Source organism: Galeopterus variegatus, unplaced genomic scaffold (genome assembly GCF_000696425.1).
Source record: "Galeopterus variegatus unplaced genomic scaffold, G_variegatus-3.0.2 Scaffold5577, whole genome shotgun sequence".
Lineage (NCBI taxonomy): Eukaryota > Metazoa > Chordata > Mammalia > Dermoptera > Cynocephalidae > Galeopterus > Galeopterus variegatus.
In genome coordinates this window covers 68462-76525 of record NW_007731688.1, presented here as the reverse complement: position 1 = coordinate 76525, position 8064 = coordinate 68462, and the positions used below count along the sequence as shown (strand labels likewise).

The 8064-nt window shown below is 37.4% G+C and overlaps 1 non-coding gene across 1 annotated transcript; it reads right to left on the bottom strand.

The window, feature by feature from the left end:
* Positions 1 to 1780: 1780 nt before the first annotated feature.
* TRNAV-GAC lies at positions 1781 to 1854 on the bottom strand. The gene has a single exon. It is a non-coding gene; the product is annotated as a tRNA-Val (tRNA).
* Positions 1855 to 8064: the final 6210 nt, after the last annotated feature.

The window sequence follows — 8064 nt, the reverse complement described above, 5'->3', positions numbered from 1 at the left end:
CTCCTTTTGAAAGTTCAACAGATTATTGTGACTGTTGTGACTTTCTTTCTTTTTTTATTTATTTGTTTATTTTTTTAGCTCCTACTTATGAATGAGGGCATGTATTTCTCTTTCTGTGCCTGGCTTATTTCACTTAACGTAATTTTCTCCAAGCTCATCCATGTTGCTGCGAATGGTAGTATTTCTTTCTTTTTTTTTTTTATGGCAGAATAGCATTCCATTTTGTAAATATACCACATTTCTCTTATCCAGTCATCCATCCATGGACTTTTAGGTTGGTTCCACTCTTGGCTATTGTAAAGACAGCTGCAGTAAACGTGGGAATGCAGGTATCCATTCAACATGATGATTTCCATTCCTTGGGGTGTATACCCAGCAGTGGGACTGCTGGATCGTATGGAAGATCTATCTATAGTTATTTGAGGAACCTCCATACCGTTTTCCATAATGGCTGCACTAATTTACAGTCCCACCTACAGTGTAGAAGCCTTCCTCTTTCTCCACATCCTCACCAGCATTTGTTATTCTCTGTCTTTCTCATAATGGCCAATCTAAATGGTGTAAGATGATGTGGTTTTAATTTGCTTTTCCCAGATGCTTAGTGATGTTGAGCATTTCTTCATGTGTCTGTTGGCCATTTGTATATCTTCCTTTGAGAAATGCCTATTTAGCTCCTTTGCCCATAATCAGGATACTTGCTTTTTTTTTACTAAATTGTTTGAGTTCCTTGTATATTCTGGATATTAATCCCCTGTCAGATACATAGTTTGCAAATATTTTCTCCCTTTCCGCATGTTGTCTTTTCACTCTCTTAATTGTTTCTCTTGCTGTGCAGCTTTTTAGTTTGGTGTAACCCCATTTGTTTATTTTTTCCTTTTGTTGCCTGTGCTTTGGGGGTCTTATTCATAAAGTCTTTGCCCAGTCATACTTCCTGAAGTGTTTGCCCTATATTTTCTTTTAGGAGTCTTACAGTTTCAGGTCTTATATTTAAGTCTTTAATCTATTTTGAGTTGGTTTTGGTAAATGACAAAAGGTATGGGTCTAGTTTCATTCATCTACATATGGATGTCCTGTTTTCCACACACCATTTATTGATGAGCCAGTTTTTTCCCCAATGTAAGTTCTTGGTGCCTTTGTCAAAGATCCGTTGGCTGTAAATATGTGGGTTGACTATTAGGTTCTCTATTTTTTTTCCAGTGGTCCAAGTGTCTATTTTTATACCAGTACCATGTTGTTGTGGTTACTATAGCTTTATAGTATAATTTGAAGTCAGGTATTGTTATGCATCCAGCTTTATTTTTTTATTTTTATTTTTTTGCTCAGGATTTCTTTGGCTATTTGGGGGTTTTTGTTGTTCAATATGAATGTAAGGATTGTTTTTTCTATTTCTGTGAAGAATGTCACTGTATTTTGATGGGGATTGCATTGAATCTGTTGATCACTTCAGGTTAGTATGGACATTTTCACAATGTTAATTCTTCCAATCCAGGAGCATGGAATATCTATCTTTTTGTGTCTTCTTTCATTTCTTTCAGTAGTTGTTGCTGTTCTTGATGTAGAGATCTTTCATCTCCGTGGTAAAATTGATTCCTAGGTATTTTATGTTTTTGGTGTCTATTGTAAATGGACTTGCTTTCTTGATTTCTTTTTCTGCTAGTATATTATTGAAGTATAAAATGCTGCCAATTTTTGCATGTTGATTTTGTATCCTGCAACTTTACTGAAATTGTTTATCAGCTCTAAGAGTTTTGTTTGTTTGTTTTGCTTTGTTTTTGGCAGCTGGCCAGTAAGGGGATCTGAACCCTTGACCTTGGTGTTGTCAGTGCCACGCTCTACCATCTGAGCTAACCAGCCAGCCCAGCTCTAAGAGTTTTTTGATAGTCTTTAGATTCTTCAATATGTAGGCTCATGTCATCTGCAAGCAAGGACAGTTTGACTTCATCTTTTCCAATCTGGAAGTGCCTTATTTCTTTTTCTCACCTGATTGCTCTGTCTAGTACTTCCAATAATATGTTAAATAGGAGTGGTGAGAGTGGACATCCTTGTCTTATTCCTCTTCTTATAAGAAAAGATTTTCACTTTTCCCCATTCAGGATGATGTTGGTGGTGGATTTGTCATATATATCTTTAATTGTGTTGAGTTACTTTCTTTCTATATCTAACATAATTATAGAGAGTCTTTTTCATGAATGAATGTTTAATTTTGTCAAATACTTTTTCTGCATCTTTTGAAATAATCACATGGATTTTGTCCTTGATTTTGTCAATGCGGTACATCATATTTATCATAGTGGGTAATTTTTTTGATGTGTTGCTGTATTCTGATTGCTAATATTTTGCTGAGGATTTTTTTGTCTATGTGCATCAGAGATATTGGCCTCTAGTTTTCTTTTCTTTCTTTTTTTTTTTTGTCTTTTTTTCGTGTCCGGCAACGGATCGCAACCCTCAGTGTCGCGCCCGTACCGGACCGGGACCGGCAATGGGATCGCAACCCTCGGTGTTGCGCCCGCACCTCGCTCAGCCAGTGAGCGGGAACCGGTCTGTATGTGGGATCCGAACCCTCGGCGGGAGCGCCACCACGCTCCCAAGCGGCGCACTGTAGCAGTGCGCCACCGGGCTGGCCCCTAGTTTTCTTTTTTTGTTGTATTTATTTTTGTCTGATTTTGTTATTAGGGTGATGCAGGCCTCATAGAATGAGTTTGGGAGAATGTCTTCTGTTTCAATTCTTTGGAGTAGTTTGAAAAGAATTGGTATTAATTCCTCTTTAAAGTTTTAGTAGAATTCAGCAGTAAAGCTATCTGATCCTGCGCTTGTCTCTGTTAGGAGATTGCTTTTTACTGCTTCAATCTCGTTGCTTGTTATTGGTCCATTCAAGTTTTCTATTTCTTCTTGGTTCTGTCTCAGTAGTTTGCAGATGTACAGAAATTTATCCATTTCCTCTAGGTTTTCAAACTTGTTGGCATGTGGTTGTTTATAACAGTCTCTAATGATTCTTTGTATTTCTGTGGTATGAGTTGTAGTGTATCCTGTTTCATTTCTGATTTTTGTTATTTGGGTCTTCTCTCTTCTTTTTTATGTTAGCCTAGCTAATGTTTTGTCTACTGTGTTTATCTTCTCAAAAAAACAACTTTTTGTTTCATTATCTTTTGTATCATTTTGGGGGGTTTCTATTTCATTTAGTTCTGCTCTGATAATTATTTTTCTGTCTACTAATTTTGGGACTGGATTGTTCTTGCTTTTCTATTTTTTTGAGGTGTAGCATTAGGTTGTTTAACTCTTTCCATTCTTTTGATGTAAGTGTTTATTGCTATAAACTTCCCTCTTAATCCTGCTTTTGTGGTCTCTCACAGATTTTGGTATGATGTGTCTTTACTCTCATTAGTTACAAGAATTTTTTTGATTTCCTGTTTAATTTCTTCTTGGACCCATACATCGTTCAGGAACATGTTGTTTAATTTCTATGTGTTTGCATAGTTTCCAGAGTTTCCCTTGTTATTAATTTCTAGTTTTAATCCATTGTGGTCTGAGAAGATACTTGAAATGATTTCAATTTTTAAAAATTTGTTGAAACTTGATTTCTGACCTAACGTGTGGTCTATCCTAGAGAATGTTCCATGTGCTGATGAGAAGAATGTATATTTTGTAGTTGTTGGATGAAATGTTTCATAGATATCTGTCTGAAGTTTAGTTTAAATACTTTATTTCTCTATTGATTTGTTGCCTAGATGATCAAGGTGTGTTCAGGTCCCCAACTATTATCCAACTCTTTCTTTAGATCTAATAGTGTTTGCTTGATATATCTGGGTGTTCCAGTGTTGGGTGCATATATATATATGATTATTATGTCTTCTTGCTGGATAGATCCCTTTATCATTATATTTTGGCCTTCTTTGTCTCTTTTTATGGTTTTCAGTTTAAACTCTACTTTATCCAATGTTTTTTTTTTTTTTTTTTTTTTTTTAAAGATGACCGGTAAGGGGATCTTAACCCTTGACCTGGTGTTGTCAGCACCACGCTCACCCAGTGAACTAACCGGCCAACCCTATATAGGATCCGAACCCGCAGCCTTGGTGTTATCAGCACCGCACTCTCCTGAGTGAGCCACGGGCCGGCCCTACTTTATCCAATGTTAGAATAGTTACTCCTGCTCGTTTTTGGTTTCCATTTGCATGGTGTATCATTTTCCATTCCTTCACTATTTGTGTGTATCATTACAGGTGAGTTGAATCTGTCAAAGACAGCATAGAGTTGGGTCTAGCTTTTTAATTCAATCAGTCAACCTGTGTCTTTTGAATGGGGAGTTTAATCCATTTACATTTAGGGTTGTTATTGAAAGATATTGTCTTACTCCTGGCATTTTGTGAATTTTCCTTTGGATGTTTTTCATATCTTTTGTTCCTTTCTTCCCCATTTATTGTTTGTCTTCAATGTTTACTGTTTTTTTGAGGTGGTAAGATTTAGTTTCTTTCTCTTTCTCATTTGTATTTTAGTTCTACCAGTCAGTTTTGTTCTTTTTGTGTATTTGTGGTAGTGATTATCATTTTTCATATTCTACATTCAGGACTCCCTTGAGGATTTCTTGCAGGGCTGGTTGTGTAGTGGTGAACTCCTGCAGTTTTTGTTTTTCTGGGAAACAAACTATTTCTCCCCTCATTTTTGAAGGATAGCTTTGCTGGGTATAGTATTCTTGGCTGGAAGTTTTTTTCTTCAGTATTTTCAATAAATCATCTCTTTTTCTTCTAGCCTTTAGAGTTTCTGTTGAGAAGTCTGAGGGTAGATTGATGGGGAACTCCCTTACAGGTGACTTTATGCTTTTCTCTTGCTGTTTTTAAGATTTTCTCTTTGTCTGTGAGCTTTTCCAGTTTGATTAAAATGTGTCTAGAGAGGATGTTTTTGGAGCGAATCTGTTTGGGGATCTTTGGGCCTCTGGATCTGAAGATCTGGTTTCTCTATATACCTGGGAAGTTTTGCATTATTACTTCATCAAATAGGTTTTTAATGCCTTTTCTTTCTCCTCCCCTTCTGGAACACCCATGATTGGGAGGTTTGTGGCTTAATGTTGTCTGCTATCTCTCTTAGATTTTCTTTTAAAATTCTTTTTTACTCCTACTCTTCCTCCTCCTCCTCCTCCTCTTATTCTTCTTCTTCCTGCCAGCGTACTTTGAAAAGACCATCTCCAGGGCCGGCCCCATGGCTCACTCGGGAGAGTGCAGCACTAGTAGCCATGGGTTTGGATCCTATATAGGGATGGCCAGTGTGCTCACTAGCTGAGCGTGGTGCAGACCACACCATGCCGAGGGTTGCGATCCCCTTGCCGGTCAAAAAAACCAAAAAAAACAAAAAAAAGAAAAAACCATCTCCAAGATCAGAAATTCTTTCTTCTGCTTGCTCTAACATGCTCCTTAAGTTCTTGGTTGTGTTTTTTATTTTGTTGGATGAATCCTTTAGCTCAAGGAGTTCTACTACCTTATTTCATTTGTTTTTTTTAAAGATGACTGGTAAGGGGATCTTAACCCTTGACTTGGTGTTGTTAGCACCATGCTCTCCCAGTGAATGAACCGGCCATCCCTATATAGGGATCCAAACCCATGGCCTTGTTGTTAACAGCACCACACTCTCCTAAGTGAGCCACGGGCCAGCCCTTTTCTTAAGGTATTAATCTCTTTGTAAATTTCCTCCTTCATATCCTGTATACTTTTTCCCCCATTTCATTGTGTTGTCTGAGTCTTCTCATATCTTATTGAGTTTCCTTAAGATTGTTGCTCAAAATTCCTTTTCAGTCATTTCAAGGGTTTCCTGCTTTATGAGGTCTGGTACTTGAGAATTACTGTATTCCTTTGTTGGTGTCATATTTTCTTGTTTTTTCATATTTCTAGTATCTCTACATTGATGTTTGGTCATCTGGTAGAGTAGTTGCTTCTTCTATTACTCTAGAGTGGGATTTGAAGAGAGAGGCTTCCTCTTTTTCTGGATTCTGCTAGTGATTCTTCTTGTGTCAATGCAGTTAGTTGAGTGTTCAGTGGGCTGCCCGCATGGTGGCTGTGGCTGTCACTGTGGCAGTGGGCCACCCCTGCAGTGGTTGTGGCTTGGTGGTGGCTGTGGTGGACCACCTGCGCAGAAGCGGTGTTTGCAGCAATGGCAAGACTAAAGTCCCCAGGCTCACTCCTGCCTTCTGATGAGGTGCCCAGGTGTGCCGATGCCTTCTCAAAAACTTAAATTTTTTCTCTTGCTTAGAACAGAATAAAAAGAAAGAAAACCACTTAAATTTATGTTATTCATGTTTTTAAAGAATACTACATTGAAATAATCTTGATCCATTTAAGTTAAGGTGCTGATAGAGTTTGGATATGTTGTCTCCCCAAAGCTCATGTTGAAATCTTATTCCTAATGTGGCAGTGATTGAGCTGTTTGGCTCATGGGGGGCAGATCCTTCATGAACAGGTTAATGCTCTCCCTGGGGGTGGAGTAGTAAGTGAGTTCTCACTCTGTTAGTTCCCGAGAGAGATGTTTGTTTATTGGACCCTGTCACCTCCTCTTTCTTGCTTCCTCTTGCTATGTGATCTCCTTGTACCCGTTGACTGCCCTGCTGTTTTCCACCATGAATGGAAGATGCCTGAGTCCCATGCCAAATGCAACTGTCCTAGAATCATGAGCCAAGTAAACCTCTTTTCTTTATAAATTACCCAATTTCAGGTATTCTGTTATAGCAACACAAAAACGGACTAATACAGGTGCTATCAATTGAATTGTGCTTTAAATTATTAAATTATGCCTCAGACCTGATTTTGTTTAGAAAAGGTGATCTTTCTGGACTATAAATAAAAACAAGAGAATGACAACATGACCTGAGTGACAGTTATCAAAAAGTTCTTCCAGGTTTTTTATATTTTATATGTTTATTCATTTTTCCCCAACTTTTTTCTGAAAATTTTTAAACCTATGAAAAGGCTGCAGGTTGTTCAGCAATTGTTAACTTTTTTCTGTATTTGTTCTCTATATATTGGTAAATAGATAATAGATACAAAGGTGCTTCAAAAAGTTTGTGGAAAAATAGAATTGAAAGATAATATGAATCTTTTCCATGAGCTTTTAGGAGTACCCTCATATATGTTTATATATGTGTCTTCATATACATATGTATGTGTATATATACATATACATGAGTTATGTATATATATAGATAGAGAAATAGAGACATCTAGAGATAGACTATGTCTGTCTCTCTCTATATATATAATTATACACACACACACGCACTTTTCTTTTGAACTATCTGAAAATAAGTTGCATTTATTATAAGACTTTACCCTTAAACACTTCAACATGTATCTCCTAAGGACAAGGAAAGGACAAGGACATTCTTCTATATTAACTCATCATTATCAAACCCAGTACGTTTAACACTGGCACATCCATTGATGCACCACTCTGAATGATGCAAGTGTGCAACTTAAGTACATTGTAGTTGTGTGTTAACAGTCTGTCTCTGACTGGGTTAGCTGTTGTGCTTTGTATTGAGACAGTGCTAGTTTAATTTTTAATGTTGTATCATGACCACGTTTTCTGGGAGTTCAGATAATGAAAATGAGAGTTATTACAATACCAGTGTCAGCATGACCCAGACATCACTGAAAACAAAGACCAAATGATTCTGTTGTTTTAATAAGTGGAAGGACTCATACATCTGGATTAGGAAAGTAAGCAACCAAAACAGATCATACTTCCGGGTATGCAGAAAATAGTTTGGGATCGCACATGGTGGAAAAGGGTATGTGAAAGCACATATGGAGATTGAATCTCATGAGTTCAAGATGAGACAGACAAGTACTTCTAAATCAATCAAAAGTGGGTTGTGGTTTTTTTTCTCTCCCAAAAAGACACAAATGCTCAGTCAAAAATAGTGGCTGCTAAATTAGTTTGGGCACACCACACAGACGTGCACACATTATCATATTGCTGCCTTGATTGCTCTATGAAACTGAATAAAGTTATACTTTCTGATTCAGATATTGCAACTAAATGTCCAGTGGGGGAGCAAAAGGGGGTAATTCTGATAACAGATGT